The 20617-nt window shown below is 50.9% G+C and overlaps 1 protein-coding gene and 1 pseudogene across 1 annotated transcript in view; one reads left to right on the forward strand and one right to left on the reverse strand.

The window, feature by feature from the left end:
• LOC101721814 (phosphatidylethanolamine-binding protein 1 pseudogene) lies at positions 1–565 on the reverse strand (annotated as a pseudogene).
• A 13936-nt stretch (positions 566–14501) lies between these two features.
• Dusp29 (dual specificity phosphatase 29) overlaps positions 14502–20617 on the forward strand; it is a 33877-nt gene continuing 27761 nt past the window's right edge. The window contains exon 1 of the mRNA XM_013072791.3: positions 14502–14620. The gene's annotated coding sequence lies outside the window, so the exon portion shown is untranslated. The remainder of the gene's footprint in view (positions 14621–20617) is intronic.

The raw sequence follows: 20617 nt of genomic DNA on the forward strand, positions 1-20617 counted from the left end.
CTACTTTCCAGAGAGCTGCTGGTACAGTTTGGGCATGCAGTCATCCCACTCAGCCTGGTAACACATGCTGCCTCCCCTGGCCCCGAGCTGGTAGTTCTTTCGGAAGGCTGCTAACTTTGAACTCGCCGCGGTGGTCTCCAGATCGGTTGCTGGGGATGGGTTCATCACACTTCAGCGGTTTGTCCTGCTCGTAGACCAGCCACACGTGGTGGTGGAGGCCTGTGCCACTGGGAGGCCCGGAGCCCACATAATCAGAGAGGACTGTGCCATTGCTGATGTCGTTGCCCTTCATGTTGACCACCAGAAAATGGCGCCATTTCCTGAATTTGGGAGACTGCCTGCTGGGAGCATCTGGGTCTGTCGGGACCAAGCTGTAGCATTTACCTGGACCCAGACCATCCCAGGAAATGCTGGTGGGTCTGTTCTTAACCTGGGTGGGCGTCAGCACTTTGCCCAGCTTGTCCACCTTCACCTTGCTGTAAGTGGCCCGAAATGGGTGCTTGGGCTGCTCCTCCACTTCCTGCAGGCTCATGGTCCGGGTCCACTTGCTGATGTCTGCTGGCATGGCGACACAGAGCAGGCTGTTAGGAGCAAGCTGCAGCAGAAGCCATTCGCACATGGAAAGCAAGACTCGGCCCAGTCCACACACTGGCGGGAGGTGGCCCAGGCTCAGAGGCCACAAGAGCACAGGGGTTGTTTGTTTTGAGACAAGGTTTCACTATGTAACCTAGGTTTGTCTCGAAATCACAGAAATCCTCCTGCCTCGGCCTCCTCATGGGCTACAGGTGTGCACTACCATGCCTGGCTTGTAAAAAGCATGACTTTGGAGCCAGACTCCTTAGGCTCAAATCCTACCTCTGCCCCCTAGCACACCTCAGTTAATCTCTCCAGACCCCAGCTGCCCTATCTATAACATGGGATTAATAACAACCACCATATAGGATTCCTGCCTGGATCGAGTCGGGGACTGGAAGGTGCTTGGCACAATAATTAAGTTCTAACAGGGGTAGGGTTGTGTCTTGGAGTACAGCATGTGCTTAGCATGCGCAAGGCCTTGGGGTCAATGGGACGGGTGACAGCTGTGGTTATAATCATAGTACAGAGGCCCTGGAGTCATCTGCTGCCCAGAGCCCCAGGCTGGGACTGAACGCTGGCCATGTTCTCAGTTTGGCGAAGAAATGGATGGAAGCCTAGAAAAGCTGCTAAAATTAGAATAACGTTTGTGCTTTAGTTCATAGTGTCACACCAGTGCTAATTTCTTTCATAAATATAGCATAGTTATTCAGGAAGCTAAGATCAGGGAAAACTGGGTGAAAAGAATATAAAAAATGTCCCTGCTATCTTGATAATCTGCTGTAAATCTAAAATTATTTTAAAATTTAAAAATTAGTTGGTAATTACTGACTGCTTTACAAATGCCAAGCACCACGCTAAGGGCTTTCTGTATAATTTTTCTTTCTCTTTCCTTTCTCTTTTTTAAATTTTCTTTCTTTCTTTTGAAAAAACATGAGGCAGACATAGCAGAATGTTAAGATTTAAGTGCACTGACTTGTAGGAATACAGATGTGTGGTGTATCTTTTTTGTATTCTTAAAATATCCCATAATTTTCTTTTTTTTAGTCTAAAATTTTTTTTTTTGGTACCGGGAATCGAACTCTGGTCCTTTCGCTTGCGAGGCAGGCTGAGCTAAATCCTTGGCCCCAAATATCCCATAATTTTAAGAATTACATAGACAAACTTCTAAGTTAGAAACATCCTACTCTCTATATTTAGATTCTGAAACCCATCAAGCCAAATGGATTTTAGAAACTATTCGATCGGTATTAAAACTGGACAATTCTTATTGGGCTTGGGTCTAAAACACTGCAGATCCTCATGCTGTCTGTTTAAAACTTGCAAGAGGCTTCATTCTGGATAATCTTACATTCAGAAAAAAGGTAGAGATGACCCAGTTGGTGATATTCAGATGGAAGAACCGTGGTGAAGGAGTAGTTACGCTGTCACTCTGTCACAAACCTGGGGTGTGTCCTGGCCCCCACTCATAGCAGGTCAGGCCATGAGCTCACTGGGGGTCAGGGGGCCAGTCAGGCCAGGCTAATGGCTCTGACAAACCACACCAGGGCCTCCGCGGCCTACAATCCACAGTTATTTCTCCTCCGAAACCCGGGCTGATGGAGTCTGGGGAAGAAGTATGGCTTCGTAGAGGCCAGACCTGTCCCTTGCCTGCAGGGTACAAGATGTAGAACAGGCACACAGCCTCCCCGTCCTGCAGAGAGGATGGGGAATGGTCTGGGATGATGCCTGGGAGAAGAGGGAGCTGTAGATATTAGTGATCAGGAGCAGGCTTTTCACAGCAGGCACTGAAGTTTCAAAATGTAACCACGCACACACACACACACACACACACACAGATTGGATATTATCATATAATTTCTTATAAGCCGTCAAGTGGAGATGCTATTATCTCCATAGTACAGATACAAAACTGAGGTTCAAAGAGCCTAACTGTACCTTCTCAAGGTCTCAGCAAACTATGTTCTGTTTTTTTTTTTTTTTTGGTACTGGGGCTCGAACTCGGGTCCTTGCGCTTGCACAGCAGGTGTCGAAACCACTGAGCTAAATCCCCGGCTCACAGCAAACTATGTTCTTAAAGCACTCCCCAGTCTTCACCCCGAGTTGGCTTGAGTGACTTATTTGCCAAGAGAATGCAGCCAAAATGATGTTGTGGGGTTTTGCAGCTGGGTTAGAAAATACCTTGCAACTTCTGCCTGGGTCACTCAGAATAGCCTCTCGGGGAAACTTGAGCCATCACACAAGAAGTATGACTACCCCAAGACCACCATGTGGGGCGTTCACATGCAGATACACGCACTGCTCAGCAGTCCTGGCTGAGCTCAGTCCTGTGTGACACCTGCTTGGATCTGCCGGCTACTACTACAGAGGGACCTGTCAGCTCGACGTGGAGCAGAAGATTGAGTTACGGACCCACCAAGGAGATAAGCAAATTCCCTTGAGAAGGGTATGGTGGTGCATGCTTGTAATCTTAGCACTCAGGAGGCTGAGGCAGGAGGATCGCCATGAGTTCAAGGCCAGTCTGGACTACACGGTGAGACCCTCTCTCAAAAAACAAAACCAAAACCAAAGAAACAGAAAGAAAATGCCCTTGTTTTGTTGTATGTCAGCAGGTAACCAGCCCTGTGGGAAGCCCTGGCTGTGACCACTAAATCAGCCCCTGGAGGAATGTGTAACCGATGAAAGCCACAGTGGCCACATCCACCCCCGCCCCAAGCCAGGCTCAGGAGGCTGAGGCTGCACAGCCACAGCAGGCCGAAGATGGCACAGGCCCAGCGCCCTGCCAGAGCCCCATCGGAGATGAGGAGAGGTGGCTGGGCCCAAGGGACCCTCTGGCCTTGAGTGGCCTGCCTAGAATCCCTGCTGCTGCTGTCATCAGCTCATCCACATGCTCGCCCCTCAGATCCCCCTCTTCCACAGCCGAGACCCACAGATGGTCACCCAGGCAGCGAGCTCTGGGACTCCCACTAACTTAGTGACACTGACTGCTAGGCTGCCCTGCCTTGGGAGTGGCTGGCGATCAGAGGAGAACACACACAAGAACAATGGGCTTCGGGAGGTTTAATTCTCCTGGGATCAGGGGCACAATTTAAAAGGAGTGCTAAGCCAGGCATGGTGGTACACCCCTGTTATCCCAGCACTCAGGAGGCTGAGGTAGGACTGCCATGAGTTCGAGGCCAGCCTGGGCTACATAGTGAGTTCAAGGCCAGTTTGAACTACATAGTGAGACCCTGTCTCAAAAAACTAAACTAATAAATAAATAAATAAATAAGTAAGTAAGTAAATCAAAGGAGTGCTGGGATAGGGGCTGTGTCATTGGGTGAAGAACTTGTAGTCAGGACTGCTAAGGGAAAACGACTTGGGGGTGGAGCAAAGGGGATCTTCTGGCTCCTGTTACAGCAGGGCACCTAGACAGAAATAAGCACACTGAGCAGCTGCTGCAGGGCGGCACCCGTTTCTGAGAGATCCTTCATGACTTTAATCTGCTGTCCTGTCCGTGGATTGGTGCGTTGGGATGGGCACTGTGTAAGTCAGCTCTCCAGCCCTGTGACAAACACCTGAGATAGTCAACTTGGCAAGAGGAAAGGTCGTCAGTAGAAAAGCCAGAGCATGGTGGGTGCGGCCCTGACCTTAGGTGTCCTGTGACGATGCCTCGAAGCAATGGTGAGGAGAGAGAGCACCGCAGAGCAGAACGGTGGGACAGGCCAGGATCCCACTTCCCTTTGAGGGTGCCCCCTGCCGTGACCTGCAGCCTCCCAGCAGGCCCTGCCCCCCAGCAGAGCCCCCCTGGGGATGAAGCCCATAGCTAAGGCCCGGGAAGGGCGACTTCATTCAGGATCACTGCAGGATTCTGCCTGGGGAAGAGAGACTGGGCTCAACTCTGAATACCACATGGCAGTGGGAATTTCTATCTAAGAGGAGGGCTGGGGATTTAGCTCAGTGGTTTCACTGCCTGCTGCGCAAGCGCAAGGACCCAAGTTCGATCCTGGTACCAAAAAAACCCCAAACAATTATATTTAAGAGGAGACCCTGGGGGACTGGGCCCAAGACATCATGGGGGAGGAGGCAGGAAGAGTAGGCTGATCAGACGTGGAGAGCAATCAGATATCGAGGGAGGGGGGTTGTCAGATTGATATAGCAAGGTCCTTGCTAAAACTGGATTTTAGCTGGGTGTGGTGCACGCCTGTAATCCCAGCACTCTGGGAGGCTGAGGCAGGAGGATAGCAAGTTCAAGCCCATCCTGGGCAATTTATGGATTTAGCAAGATTTTGTCTCAAAATAAAACATAAAAAAGGGCTGAGGATGTAGCCCAATGTGAAGATCATGGGTTCAGTCCCTAGTACTAAAGTAGGGGAAAAGGTACAAGTGGATTTTAAAAAGAAGTACACTGGCTGCCCTAGGAGACTCCATCAGCACTGCTGGGATCGCCTCTGGCTCTGCCAGAGAACCTGAATGTGAGTTGAAGCAGGACAAATCCCAGCCTCCCTTGCAGGTAGGTGTGCCCAGGAGACTCAGATCCCACCAGCGAGATGGAAGAGGAATTCCTGTGTGGAATTTCTGAGAAACCTCTTTCCAAAGGGAACAGTGTGTCGTTTGGTTACTGCCTAGGGCAGGACTGGGACTGCAGGGCTGTCCACTAGTCCTGGCCAGGAAGTAACATCTATGGTGTTTAAGCCACCATTTTCCAGCAGCCTGCAGCTGAGAAAGGCCTATGGAACCTCATCCCTGGAGTCACGTTATCTCCCAGGAAACATTCTTGTTCTCTAGGACAGTCTTTTTTTGTTTTGTTTTGGTACCAGGGGTCAAACTCAGGACCTTGTGCTTGCCAGGCAGGTGAGGTGCTGCTGAGCTACATCCCTTTTTTTCTGAGACAGGGTCTCGCTATGTCTTCAGCCTGGCCTTGAAGATGTGGTGATCCTCCTGCCTCAGCTTCCAGAGTGTTGGAATTACAGCTGTGCACCACCACACCCGGCTCACCAGGAGAGTCCTTTGTGTTCTTAAAATGAGATTCTTACAAGGAATCTCAGATCCTGAGTGGGAGTGTGTCTTCTGCACCTGCAGGAACCGCATGCATTCATCCCGACTTCAGTCAGACCAAGGCACCACTGGGCCGTGCGGCCATTGGGAGAGGACTCAGGGCAGTCCCAGGAACAGCAGGTGGACTCGAACATGCAGGTGTTCGGCCTGAGCCATCTCATTCTTGATCCCGCTTTCTCCCTCTGGAAAAGCGTTGTATGTCCTTAGCCAAGGAGATCATTATGTATTTGACCCCCCATGCCCCGCCCCACCACTACTGCCACCATGGGCCGAGCCCCTGCCTGGGGAAGAACAGGGCACACAAAGGCAAGGGCTCTATTCCAACTCCAGCCTTGAACCCGCTTCAGGACCCTGAGCTGATATTAACTCCCTCGAATCTCAAGTGCCTTAAGTGTCAGCCAGGCATGGTGGTGCACACCTGTAATCCTAGCAACTCGGGAGGCTGAGGCAGGAAGATCGGAAATTCAAGACTAGCCTGGGAAAATAGTGAGACCCTGTGTCAAAGTAAAATACAAAGTTCTGGGGATACAGCTCAAGGATAGAGCACATGCCTTGAGTGTTCAAGGCCCTGAGTTCAACCTCCAATATCTAAAAGGAAACAAAAGTTCCTCAAGTGTCCAAATAGGAAGGATCAGCTGCATTGTGCAGGTCTGTTGTGCTGCCCAGCACATAGTAGGTGCTCAGTAAAAGCTTGAGTTTCTTTTTCTCCTGTTGAGACAGGGAGAATGGGGAGGGAGATCTGTGTCTCCACCCATCCTGAGTTGGGACCAGGCAGGCAGACCACATGGACCCCAAGACAGATGCAGTCTTTGGCCACCGCTTCTCAGGACAGCAGCGGACACAACAGGTCATGGCCATCAGCTGGCTTTGCTTTGGCTTTAAGTACACACATACAACTCACACACCTTCACCAAGCAGTTCTGTACAGGGCCATGGCTGTCTCGGGGCAGGATCGTAGGCTGCAATGATGAACCCGCCCTCCCCCAAACCCGACTCCAACTACTAGGATTTCTGCTTTCTCGGAAAATTTCTGAGGGCACAGACAGACTCCGAGTCAGTCTTGATTCTGGTCCTTAATCTAGAGACGAGGAGAGACGTTAAATGTCTTGCACAAAAATCTCCTCACTTGGGCTGGGGATTTAGCTCAGTGGTTCCACCGCCTGCCTCGAAAGCACGAGGACCCGAGTTCAATCTCTAGTACCAAAAAGAAGAAAAAGAAAAACCTCCTCACTTTTTCCATGAGAACTCTGGCATGGCCTGGCCAGAGCACATGAGTATTTGAACACACAGACACACATACACACACACACAGGTGTGCGCACACACACACATCCCTGAAGCAGGCTTATGAGAAAAATCAGGAGTGGCTTGGAGTTTTTTTCCTTTTCAATTACAACTCAATAAAAATGTCTGCCTAAGAGTCCTAGATAAGCAGTTGCTTTCACAGCAGGAAGAGGCTACCCACACCCCAGGGAAGCCTGCTTGGCGACTGGGGGAAAGGGCAGGAAGCCAAAATCGGCTCCTCCATTGAACCCCTCTCCCCGGGACCCTCCCCCTGGTGCAGGACACACACAGCAGCCCCTGTAAGGACCTGGGAGCAGCCCAAGGCAAGACCAGGCCACCTCCTTCTTTCTAAAGCCCCTCTGAGCTTGTCCAACCAAGAGGCCAGAAAGGGTAAGCCCTGGATCAGGCAGAGTCCTTATAAATACTAAATAGCTATTTTTCATTCTCTTCAATAAGTAATTTCTCTGGAAGTATTATTACACTAAAAAAAAATGTATTTATAAACCAGTCTACGCAGAGCTGGATGTGGTGGCACGTGGCTGTAACCGCAGCACTCAAGAGGCTGAGCCAGGAGGATCACCTTGAGTTCAAGGCCAGCCTGGGCTACATGCAGAGACCCTGTCTCCAAACAAAATATAAAGAAGGGCTGGGGATGTAACTCAGTGTAAAGGCCCTGGGTTCAATTCCTAGCACCTCAAAAATTAATTAATTAATTAAAAAAATAGACACCTCACTTTCCTTGTACACCCAATGCAAAGAAAGAACAGCTGAACATGAGGATGGTGGCATAGCACATCTTCCTGGTGCTTTCCCTCCGTTTCCAGAACACTCCCAGGGCTGTTCTAAGGCCTTGGTCATTCATTATCTGCTGTAGAGATGGGCAGAGCGAGTGGTTGACTGAATCATTGGCCACCCGAGGGACTGCAGGAGCCAGCACCTCCTGGGGCCCTGGGCCACGCTCACCGCCCCTCCTCCCTCCTGAGCCTGGCTGGGGGACAGGGCGAGACCACGTCCAGTGCTACCAGGGCAGGGAGCCACTTCCCCAGCCGGGCCCATGCATCCTGTGGGGGCCCCAGAGTCAGAGAGCTTTATTAGAACAACAGCACGTGGGGCCTGTGTTTAGTATTTTATCTTATCTTGCTCTTTCTGGAACACGCAAACCCCTCCAAGTTGAATTCATGTCCAATCTGCCATCCAACACACCCAGAATCTGACCTGCTTCCCACGACCTTTCCTGACAAAGGCCACCAGCAGGCCCCCTCACTGTCTCCAGGATTTGCCTTTGGTTTGCTATTTCCATTCTCCACCTGTCAGTCAGACTGTTCTTTATAAAATGCAAATCAGATTGTGGAACCATCCTCCCTAGCATAAAATCTGAACTCTTTTGTGTTTGTGTTTGTGTGTGTGTGTGGGGGGTGGTATTGGGGACTGAAGCCAGGACCTTTGCATTGTACTACATCCCTAGCCTATTTACTTATTTATCCATTGATTTATTCATTATTTTGAGACAGGTTTGTGTTAAGTTGCACTGGGCTTGAACTTGCAATCCTCCCGCTTCAGCCTCCCAGAGTGCAGAGATTACAAGGATGCATCAAGGGCCTGGGATTTAGCTTAGTGGCGCCTCACCTGCCTTGCAAATGCAAGGTCCTGAGTTTGATCTCCGGTATCAAAAAACCCCAAAAAACCTCAAAAGCACCAGGCCCTGAGTTCAATCCCTGGTACCAAAAACAAAAAACAAAAAACAAAAAACAAGCATACATCACCATGTCCAGCTTTTTTTTTCTTATGACAGAGTTTTACAAGAAAATAAATATGAATAGATAGAAAGATAGACAGAGTTCCACTATGCAGCCCAGGCTGGCCTTGATCCATGATCTCCTGCTTCAGCCTCCTGGGTAGCTGGGAAATCCAAATTCTACCATGGCCTACACAGCTCTGCGGGAGCTCAGCCCTCCTCTGCTAACACCCTCTCCCACTGCTCACCTTATTCCAGCCGTGCAGCCTCTGGAACCCTCTGCTGTCACAGAGACCCCAGCTGCCATGGCATAAAAGAATGGCCATTGCTTGTCCTTGCTGTCACTCTCGCTGTGCAGAGGTAGGCGGGCAGTGGGAACGGCAAGGCAACTTGGCCCCACTGCTTCCTCCTGCCTCACTGCACAGCCCCCTGAGGTGCTGTCCTCACCTGTGGGGACACAGCCACACTGGCACCACGGCTCTCTGTCGTGGCCGCTTCCTGGGTGCTCAGACTCCCGTTTGCTCCCACAGCCTGCTCGCCCCCTACAAGTGGACCCTTGGTGGCAAGCTCTGTTTCCTGTTCGTTCCTGACCAATACAGATCCACTGTGCAACGGACGGGGGTCAACTCCTTCCTAAGACTGAGCTCACTCCAACCTCAAGGTCAGCATTCTCCCCTCCCAGACAAAGGCCCTGCAATTTTTACTTTTATGTTTTGCAATGCTGGAGATGGAACCCAGGGCCTTTCGAATCCCAGGCAAGCGCTCCACCCCTGAGCTCCACCCCCAGCCCAAAGCCCCTTAAATTTAACTGGGATCGACTCAAGGTACCTGTCATGACCAACTACTGTGGGTTGGATAGGCGGGCATGGTGGTGCACACCATTCCAGCACTCAGGAGGCTGAGGCAGGAGGGTCACCTTGAGGTCAAGGCCAGCCTGGACTACAATGTGAGTTCAAGGACAGCCTGAACTACATAGTGAAACCCTGTCTCAAAAAAATAAAACCACACAAACAAATACCATGGACTGGCTAATGGCTATCCTGGAAGTAAAATATGCACAGCATTTTGGAATAATGTTACTCTCCATATGACATGTGTTTGCTGTTCTGCAGCACTAGGGACATGCTGGGAGGCTGAGTCAGGAGGAGCACCACAAGTTTGAGGCCAGGCGGGGCTACATAGTGAGTTCAAGGCCAGCATGGACTACACAGCAAGACACTGTCTCAAAAACAATTCAAAAATTTAAAAAAATATATTAATACTGGATATCAAAGTTTAAAATCAAAAGGACCTAAATGAGGGTCTGGGATTTAGCTCAATGGTTTTGCTGCCTGCTGCATAAGCACAAGGACCCAAGTTCCATCCCCAGTACCCAAAAAAAATGACCTAAATGAACCTGAAAATCTTAATTCCTGTTTTGGAAAATGTTTAAATCTTTAAAATACATTATTTGTTTGGTGGTGTTTTTTTGGTACCGCGGATCAAACTCAGCTCCTTGAGCTTGCAAGGCAGGTGGCAGAACCACTGAGCTAAATTCTCGGCCTGTTTAAAATACATTATAAAATGCAACTGTAAGGGCGGGCGCTGAGCTGCACTGTTACGCCTGGCCCTGCTCACGCGTATCACTGACAGGAGCTCTCCAAAAGAGCACGCTGCGCCTCTCCGTGCAGGAACAAGGGGGCTCGAGCTGCCCAGGGCTGTGCCGGGGCCCATGCTCGGTGGTGATAGCACAGCCAGCTCATCTTGCTTTGTTTTGTTTTCGTGGTATCGGTGTTTGAGCCCAGGGCATCATGCTCACTAGGTGAGTCCTCACCACTGAGCTACATCCCTGGCACTTTTTAATTTTTATTCTAAGACTAGGTCTCACTAAATTGACCAGGCTGGCCTCGAATTTAAGATCCTCCTGCCTCGGCACCCTGGTGGCGGGGTTAATTACTGTCCAAGTGTGCAGACAGGACAGAAGCACTCGCTGTGGTTCACTGGGCGCTTCCACAGCTTCCCTGCCCAAAGCAGTGTCCAACCTCCGAGGTCAGTGGCGAGACGGCCGCCATGTCCATGGACTTCAGACTCTGTCCCCTTTGTTCTCGAGACATGGGACAAGTAACGGAGAGGAGCCTCGCCTGGAGCATGATGTGCTTGTCCCAGAAGTGACAGAGTGACAGGCTGTGACAAGAGGGCCAGTCCACCCCTCCCGGGGGACAGTTTTAGGGACAAATGCACAGGGCTGTGTGACCCAACTACAAGACACAGAACATTCTGACCAGCACTTGGTATCACCAGTTGTTTGTTTCTAGCCATTCTAGTAGCCGTGCGGCAGTGTCACAAAGCACGTACATGACATTATGACGTGTGGGGCCTTCTAAAAAATACAAACTCGTCAGCTGGGCAAGGTGGTGCACACCTGTAATTCCAGGGAGGCTGAGGCAGGAGGATCACCGAGACTCTGAGGTCAGCCTGGGCTGCACAGTGAGTTCAGGACCAGCCTAAATTACATAGCGAGACCCTGTCTCAAAACAACAACAACAAAAAATAAGCTCACAATAGGAGTTCTCATTTCCAGGGTCTATGGATACTACTTAGGACAATCAAAAAATTCTTCTCTTGGCTAAGAGACTCCTCCAGAAAAATGTGCTGGTGAGCTTTTACATTGAGAACTGGGGGCCCTGGGCTCCACCTGCCTGGGAGGTTGAGACTAAGAGGGAGCTGGACTATTCTGCATCATCATCATCATCATCATCATCATCATCATCATATCATTATTGTTTTTGACACAGGGTTACACTATGTAGCTCAGGCTGCCCTCAAACTCATGGCGATTCTCCTGCCTCAGCCTTCTAGGTGCTAAAATTACAGGTGTGTGCCACCATGTCTGGCACTGTATAATTTTTTTTTTTGGTACCAGGGATCGAACTTGGGTCCTTGTGTTTGCGCAGCAGGCGGTGAAACCACTGAGCTAAATCCCTGCCCCTGGCACTGTATAATATTAAGGGGAGAAGAAACTGAAATCTTCTGAGACACCCGTTCCAGAGAGGGTTTGAGAGCACAGAAGGCAGAGAGAGGCTGTGAGCATCATAGACTCGGAGAGAAGCATCAGCACCACTGAGCCTACTGGACCGCACGCAGTAGGATTCTTCAGGGAGAAATTCTCTGGGACAGGGAGGGCTCAGCCAACGATGACAGGGAGGGCTCAGCCAACGATTTCAGGGAAGAGAGTGGTTGGAGACTGAAGCTAGAGCCATCTCCTGCTCTGTCCCGTGGGCCTCCCATGCCAGGCTGAGGCCTTGGGGAGTGGTGCTTTAGAAGAAGGGATGGTGTCGGGCTTGGAGGTGCAGGAGGCCAGAGTGACAGCGGGGTGGGGGGAGGAAGGCTGAGTGTCCCGACACAGGGGGGTGACAGCTCTCCTTTGTAGTTCTCTCCCGGAGGGAACAGTCCAGGAGGCTGGGGAGGCCTCTAGCAGCCCACAGAACACAGGCCTTGGTTTCTTTTGCTTTGGTTTGGGTTTTTGTGGTGCTAATGATTACAGCCAGGACTTCCAGCTGGGGGTGGTGGCACAGGCCTGTAATCCCAGCAGTTGGGAGGCTGAGGCAGGCGGATTCCTGTGAATTTGAGGCCAACTTGGGCTACATAGTGAGACCCTGTCTAAAAAAAAATAAGTGGGGGGATTCTAATCCCTAGGAGTTGGGACAAAGAGCAGTGCCCTGAAGACTCTGAAAATGGAAAGAGGGTGACAGAGACTTTGTGCTAGTGAGAGTCACACGGGTGGCGCCCACGTCCACACGGCTGTGGGAAGCTCCTAGAAGCTCCACGACAGCGACAGTGGCCGGGATCACATTCCCCGCACTAGCGGAGCCCACCTGCGCACAGGATCCCAGGGAGTCCCTGGAGTTGGGAACAGCGCGACAGAGTCCAGCCTGAGGCTCGGTGGCCCGCTCTCGCCCACAGGAGGCAGATCTGGGCCCCGTTCTGTCCTTGGAGTGGGCAGGGAGTGCAGTTGTTCCTCAAGGGCCACCCTTCAGCCACTGGAAGACGACGAGGCGTCGTGCCCACACCGCCAGTGAGGCCTTCCCAGGGCTCCCGAAAGCTCCCCACGGAGCGGAGCGCGGCGGCCCCCGCCTTCACCCCGGGCGCATACCCGAGTGCGGGCAGGGGCTCCCCATTCTTCTGGCCAACCACGTCCAGGGGCGAGTCTTAGGGTCACTGTGGCAGGCGGGGACCCTCTTGGCTTTAGTCATTTAAATGTCCTCCCGGGTGGTGAGACGTCCATCTTTCCCTCCATCCGTCTGTCTCCCATCCAGCCGGCCCCTCATGGGGTCTTTGGTTTCCGCTCTGTGGACACCACACCTTCGGGGCCCCTCTTGCTCCTCGGCCCTTGACTTGACTCGGGCTGGGGCTGGGGCTCCCCGTGGGCTCCTGCTAGGAAGAACTCTCACCCTGTACTCTGTCGGCCCCAGTGCCTCTGATCCCTCCACAGAAGGGCCTTTGAGCCTGCTGCTCTGACCCCAGCACTTGGCAGCAGGGACATCTGGGCCCTGACGTTTTGACTTCACTATAGGCTCAGACTCTATGTCTTTCCCTTGTGAATATTCTTTGTATCAAGAAATCAATAAAAGCTAAGTTATTTAGCAGTTTCACAATGAACGGTAGTAGTATAAATAAGGACTGCAAATAAAAGCAGTGGTGGTGGCAGCTAACCCTGCATGCTGTGAGAAGGTCTTTTAGGTGCTGAACAAAGTTGCAGAGGACAATGTAACGACCTCAACACAAAAAGGCCATGATAGCTGAAGGGTGCAGGAGACTGGGGCCCCCCATCTCACTCCCCCCAATCTCTCACACATTAAAATATGCCCCAAAATATTGTATACCTAAAATGTACCAATAAAAGGATTTAAGAAAAAAAAATATTTCTGAGAAAACACAAAATATGCCCCAAAAGAAGGCAGGCATGGTGGTGCATTCCTGTAATCCCAGAAGTCAGGAGGCTGAGGCAGGAGGATCACTATGAGTCCAAGGCCAGTCTGGGGTACATAGCGACACCCTATCTCAAAAAAGAAAAGGAAAAAAATGCCCAAATTGGGGTGATAAGGATGAGTAAAGATGGAAAACCACATTGTTCAGTACCTGGAACTGTAGAAAGCCCTAATTTTACTAGAACCCTTCCACTCAGCATTAAAAAAGGAGGGCTACATTGGGAGGGCTCGGTGGGGAACTATGTAGTGATAAACAGCAGAGCCAGTACGCGGAAGGAAGAGAGACTTGGGAATGACTTCGGAATGTTGGACTGGGAATATTTCTGGCATACTAATAAATCACACAGCATATTTCACAGGCTGACCCTGTGCCCGGGGCTGTGCTAAGACCTTCCATACTTCTCCTCCAGTCCTCAGAACACGCCCATCACCCTCACGGAGCTGAGGAGGACTGGGGCTCACAGGAAGCAAACCATCCCAAGCTGGGGTCCCTCTCAGGTTCATGGTCACCCTGAGTGGCATCCATTCCATCGCTCCCCAGAGACAGCTGTACAAACTCTCAGAAAAGACTGGAGTGGAGAGCTCCTCACGTTGGATGCCGCTTGTCCTCCCACGGGCTCTGGGCCAACAGACAAACCTACCCTGTGCCAGCTATATGAGGGGAGAGCTCAGGGCAGGGCCAGCAGACACGACACCTGGCCTTGTCCATCTCAAGAAAACAAAGCCAGGAAATTCCCACCTGTCCCTGCCCGTGGCCACATGTCCTGCATCTGTGGCTGGTCTGGGGACAGGCATGTGGGGCCAGGTATGGGACTGCCTAAGTCAAGGGTTTCAGGTGACACCGGCAAATCGTTTTGCAAGCAAATGCTGCAGGTCTCCTCTCAGACTGGACAGCACGAAAGGTCAGCGTCAGCAGATCTGACCCTAAAAATAGGCTCCCCAATGCCAGTTGGCGAGGCTGGCTGTGCAGCCGCCACACGCCCTCGGAGCAGCGCTCTTGGCCAGGCAGGCCCTGAGCACACAGGTAAGGCCCTGGGTGAGGACGCCGGCGACTCTAGGTCTGGCAAATGCTCTTGGGGGCCTGGGTATGGAGACCGAAAGCCTTTATCCCACTATTTCTGGAGCTGTGGAGACCAGCAGACATCCTTGAAGTGTGAAAAGCTCCTTGCTATCCCAGCACTTTCCAGAGACACAGTGGAATTTTCTCCACTTCCCTCCACATTGGAGTTTCTGGGTCAATGACCATTTCTAAGGGGTAATGAGGTGGGTTAAGCTCACTGGGCCCTTTTGAGGTATCTGGTGCATTATATAATGTCACATTCCAACAAGGCTCTACATCTATCCGTGGAGCCAGTTGAGGGGGAAAATCTCAGGGGGTTTGGGGGCTGGGGGAACAGGGCATCACTGTGCTTGAGATCATGTGTACCGTAGCATGGATTATACATCCATACTTGAACCCCAGAGAGGAGACATCCCTGCATCCTGGGTAACGCCAAGCACCACTGGGACAGGGTGACAGCTCTGGAAGCTTTTCCCAGTCTTGGTGGGAGGAAGGGGCTGGGCTGAAGCTGCCCTGGTAGCGATGGAGAGGCAGGGTGCGGGGTAGGAGGGGTTGAGGCATCCTCTGTTTCCTTAGACCCTGGCGCTCTTGTTCTGTGGCTCCAAGTCACCCAGGGGCCTGGAGTCCAAGAGCTGCTAGGACTGAGGCTGGGAGAAGCATTCCGGAGAGGCCACCAGCACCAGTGGGCACCAACATATAGTCACTGTTCTGTTGTCTTGCTCTTCCTTGTGGTCCCTCCTCATTCTTGCCATGAGAAAAATCATTTTGGTCCCACCAACAAATCAGAGGCCTCTGACATTGACAAGTGACCTTGAAGAGCCTCTGAGCTGAGTCCTTGGGGATGGGGTGGAGAGCAGAAGGCGGGAAGAGAGCCTGGGAGGTTGGCCGCCCCGCAGGCCTTCAGTGTGCTAGGATGGGGGAGAGACAATAATAGCTCTCCAACATTGGTGAGCGAGATGCCCTGGCTGGGGACACTGCAGTCCTGGCTGACATCATCTCTGAGGGCAGAACTCCTGCTGCTCTTGTCAGTCCTATGGTGGATGGGGAGCAGTGGGGAGGCATTGAGGATGGAGCCTGCACTGGGCCCAGCATGATCCACTCTGGGGGGGTGGGCAGGCTGTCCCCTTTACCACGGAGCCAGGCCTGGCATCCCAGGCACTGTACAGCCTCATGAGCCGGCTGACTACATGCAAGGCTCTGGGAACTTTTCTTGGAATTATTCATTTTCTCTGTGAGGGATGGACATCATTGTCCCCATCTTCAGATGAGGAAACTGAGGCACAGGGAGTCAAGTGATTTTTCCCAGGTCACACAACCTAGATAGTGGGTGAGACTGGAACGGAGGTGCCTCAAAGACCAACAGTGTAGCCACTAGAGCCTTTTGTTTTTCGAGGCAGGTTCTTGTTATGTAGTAGTTTGGGTAGGTGGTCTTGAACTTGTGTGATCTCCTGCCTCAGCCTCCTGAGTGCTGGGATTACAGGCATGTGGCACCATGCTCAGCTTCTTCCGGTGACTCTGGATGGTTCTGAGCCCTCCACTTCCATAGTGAGGAGGGAAAAGAGTGAAGGCTCACAGCAGCCCTTAGGTATTTAGTGTGGGGAGAGAGCCCTTTCTCCTACTCCCACAGGCCTGAATGGACTTTACTCTGTCAGCACAGCAGGCTGGGCAGGCTCTCCTAGGCCCCAACCCCTCAGCCCTGCTGCCCAACACCCCCCTTCTTCCCTGTGCTTGGCTCAAATATAGCTCTGGTTCCCTTGCAGCTGGCTCCAGGTCCCTGCTCTAGGAAACACCTGGAGTCCTTGTGTCAAGCGCTTAGGTTATCTCATTTTCCCCAACAGCCGTGAGAAGTCATGGTCCCCACTTTATGTGAGACTCTGGGGTCAGTGACAGCTCTTGATACACTTTCACACCACTTTGCACTTGGCAGTGGGGGAGGAGCACACAAATGTGGGAGGCCCAGGCTTGCCCATGGAGCTTCCACCTGTGACTGGAAATCCAATGAGCTGTCTCTTGACCTGGGTTGGGAGATGAGGGTGCTCGGGTTAAATCTCTGTTGCTCTGCTTCGTAGCTCAGTGTGGGTTTCCTCTCTGACCCTCCTTTTGTCATCTGCAGCATGGGGCATTATTCCCACCTGGGAGGTCGAGAGCAATTTGCAGGCACACTGTAGAAGCAACCGTGGCTTCCCAGGGGCTGGCCAGGGGCTTGGCTTCTCTGTGAGCTTTGGTGGCAGCTTCCAGAGGAAGCAGACCAAGCCCCAGCCCTGCTGAACCCAGCGATCCCCTGCCTGGCATCCTCGAGCCAGGGCCCTGAGGAAAGGTAGCCTGCAGCAGGAAGTGGAGGGGCCCACGGTGAGGGGAAAGTCTAAAACTCCTCCAGCTCCCCCAGATGAGGAAAGCTTGTTCTGAGGGGACGAAAGGTGGAGGGGAAGCGGTTCTTGCTTCGAAGCAGCCTGCAGCGTTTCCTAACAGCTCCAGAGGAAGGAAAGGCCTAGCTGCTCCAGGGTCAGGACCTACAACGGGCCTGGCCAGGTGTCACGGCCTTTGTGTTCCTCACCAGAGCCCCCTCCCCGTCCCCCGCTGATGTCCACGGTTTGTCAGAGAAGGAAGGGGGTGTAGGCTTCCAGCTCCCCACTTTCCTGGAGGGCCCCTCTGCCAAGCCAAGACTGGGGAAATCAATTAGGAGTTCAGAAATTACCACCCCGAAGCGCTCTGAAACCAACTGAAGAATTAATCAAACGAGTTCATGACATCAACACCATTGAGGAGGGAATATTCAATTTCCTCTCAAATGAAGGGTTTTCTGTTTTTTTAATAAAAAGGATTTTATATTAATTCACATAATTGCCTCCTGTTAACATACTTGCCAGAACCCAAAAGAAAGAAAAAATGGTTTAAGTATGGATTATGTCTGGTGCATTAAGAATTAAATTATAGGCAACAAAAAAATTCTTGAGTTTTCAAAAATAATTTTTTTGTTTTTGGTACTGGGGATCTAACTCTGGTCCTTGGGCTTGTGCAGCAGGTGGCGAAACCACTGAGCTAAATCCCTGGCCCCAAAAATAATTTTTGAAAAAAATCTACAAATTTTATTTTCTAGCTGGGATCATTTTGGTAGATTTCACATGCATGAAGACAAACACTGACTTGTAGCAAATTAAAATGTGTACATATTTATATGCGTACACAGCTGCCAACCCCCACAATGTGTCCTAAGACCCCAGCAGGTTTCACTGTACTGTCATTCACCCAACCACAATAAGGTTTTCACTCTCCCCGTTCTTGAAAAGCACATTCCAAGCCCAACTTGGGTGACGTCATGGAAGAAATATGTGCATTCATTCATTCATTTATTCATTCATTCACTGTGGTCCTGGGGATTGAACCCAGAGCCTTTGGACAGAGCTGCATCCCAGGCTTTTTTCATTTTATTTGAAGATGGTCTTGATAAGTTGCCCAGGCTGGCCTTGAACTTGCTGTTCTGCCTCAGCCTCCTGAGTAGCTAGGATTACAGGTGGTGCCAACACGCTGGGATGTGCACGTGTTTAAACTCAAACTAATTTCTCCCATGATTCCAAAGCACTAGAAATATGAACATGTACAAATACAAACTACAAGGGAGGGCAGAGTTATTTTTTTTTTTTTTTTTGGTACAGGGGATCGAACTCGGGTCCTTGCGCTTGTGCAGCAAGCGGCAAAACCACTGAGCTAAATCCCTGGCCCAGAGTTATTTTTTAAAAAAGATTAGATTATAAACTTTTCTACTACACCCAAAATCTCTAGATGTCAGAGACCTTCTCTTGCCTGGCCCAGCCCACCCCTGCCCAATCCTGTCCCATGGGCTCAGCTCAGGTATCAAACACGGGGACACAGAAATAAAGCTCTGGGGGCCAGGCAGGGACTTTCTTGTGAGGCTGAGTCAAGGAGAAAATGGTGCTGCTTCCCATCCCCATGACCTCCGAGAGCCCCCAAGGCGGCTGACTTAGACTAAGCTAAGGGGTGGTTGGCGGGGTCACTGGGGTAACCAACAGTGGCCTAGGGTGGGGCGGGGCTGGGGCCTGAATTCTGCCTCTCAAGTCAGAGAGGAAAGAAGTTTTTCTCTCAGAGCTGGATTCTCCCTGAAGAACCAGCCCCTCACCAGCCTCTTCCCGGGTCCTGTACCTGTTAGGGTTTCTTTTGCTTAAGAAATTGTGTAAGGGCTGGGGATTTAGCTCAGCCTGCCTCATAAGCACAAGGTCCCGAGTTCAATCCCTGGTAGCAAAAAAAAAAAAAGAAGTGCAACAATACTTGCCAGGGATTTAGCTCAGTGGTGGCACTGCCTGCCTCACAAACACAAGGTCCTTAGTTCGATCCCCGGTACCAAAAAAACAATCAAAAATAAGAAATTGTGTAAGTTGAGGACCCCATCCAACCTAGTTTCTCAGGAAGCAAGAGGGGCTGGCATTACCTCCAAGACACAGACCTGTCCTTCGGGATCTCACTAAGCAGAAGGCGGGCAGTGCCTGGAGAGAGGGAAGGACACTGTCCAAGCCACCTGAGGGCCACCTCCTTGGCCTCAGTCCACAGGTTTAGGGTGAGCATTTCCCTGCAGAACAGTTCCAAAATAGCACTTCCATACAGTTTTGATTCTTTCTCCTCTGTGTACTCAAGTAACACTATTTATCACAGATAGATTTAAAGGGCTGGGGATTAGCTCAGTGGCACCGTGCCTGCCCACAAGCACAAGGTCCTGAGTTTTATCCCTGGTACCAAAAAAACCAAAGTTTTATCACAGATAGATTTAGTTGGTTGCTTTTTTTGGTACTGGGGATCGAACTTTTGCTGCAAGGCAGGCGACAGAACCACTGAGCTAATCCCTGGCCCTATCACAGACAGATTTAGAAAAGATGCTTACTGGTTACTTAAAAAGAAGAAAAGAAGTAGCATTCACTGTATTTTTCATCATGTAAAGACACTCATGAAAGAGGACTTCCAGAACTGCTTCAGAAAGTGGCAAGAACAATGGGATGTGTGTGTTCAAATTGAGGGAGAATATGTTGAGGGGGATTAATAGTGTGTCTTTTACTGTAATGAATTTGTATTTTTTATTTTTTATTTTGGTACCGGGGATTGAACTCAGGACCTTGCGCTTGCAAGGCAGGCGCCAGAACCACTGAGCTAAATCCCCGGCCCATGAATTTGTAATTTAAACATTTGCTGTATATTTTGATCTCCTCTTGTAAAAGAACACTGTCTACGAGTGCTACAGTAACTTGAGCAAGGAAAGGGACAAGGCAGGGACAGCACCTGCTGCTGCTGCCCACATTCAAATATTAATGCGTTTCTTACAGAAATCTGGCTTTCTGGCTTCTCACAAACACATCGGAAAATCTGAGCTTGCATTCCCATAGAGTCAATCAATCAGCAGCCCCATCAGGGAAGTGTCTGCCCTTTGTCGTACTACTGTTCCCACCTCTCCCTAATGTCTCCTCCTTCAGGCCAACAGCCAGGCTATTGTTGGTTTTCCTGGGCTGTATCATCTGCCAGTCCCCGTGAAGGATCCTGGCTTGGCCATCCTTTGATGAGGACACTCACAGAGGCCAAGTAGCCTTCAGAGTTGGCATTTGATTTCCTGGGACCAAATCTTTAAATATGCAGCTGTAACCTGAACCTGGAGCCACTCCTGACGGCTTGCCTGGCCCTCATTATGACATTTAGCCTGTGATTGATACCAAGTGTGTCATGGATACCTTGGCAACTAATCGCAGGGTGGGATCTATGGAAACCAAACAGAACAGATTTGTCTTCCCTGCCATTTTGGCTGTGATCTGGGAAACAGACTCCCTTGGCCTCTCTGCAAATGAGGTATCTGGGAGCCATACAGTGAGAGATGCACACAGCCACCCTCAGGATTTGGAAAGATTACAGGTCTGTGGTTTCTGGACGGCTCCTAGCTTTGTTCTCTTCCCCATCACCGCAGTGCTG

The sequence above is a fragment of the Heterocephalus glaber genome, unplaced genomic scaffold (assembly GCF_053883595.1).
Source record: "Heterocephalus glaber isolate CG9 unplaced genomic scaffold, H.glaber_assembly_v1.0 deba00001497, whole genome shotgun sequence".
Lineage (NCBI taxonomy): Eukaryota > Metazoa > Chordata > Mammalia > Rodentia > Bathyergidae > Heterocephalus > Heterocephalus glaber.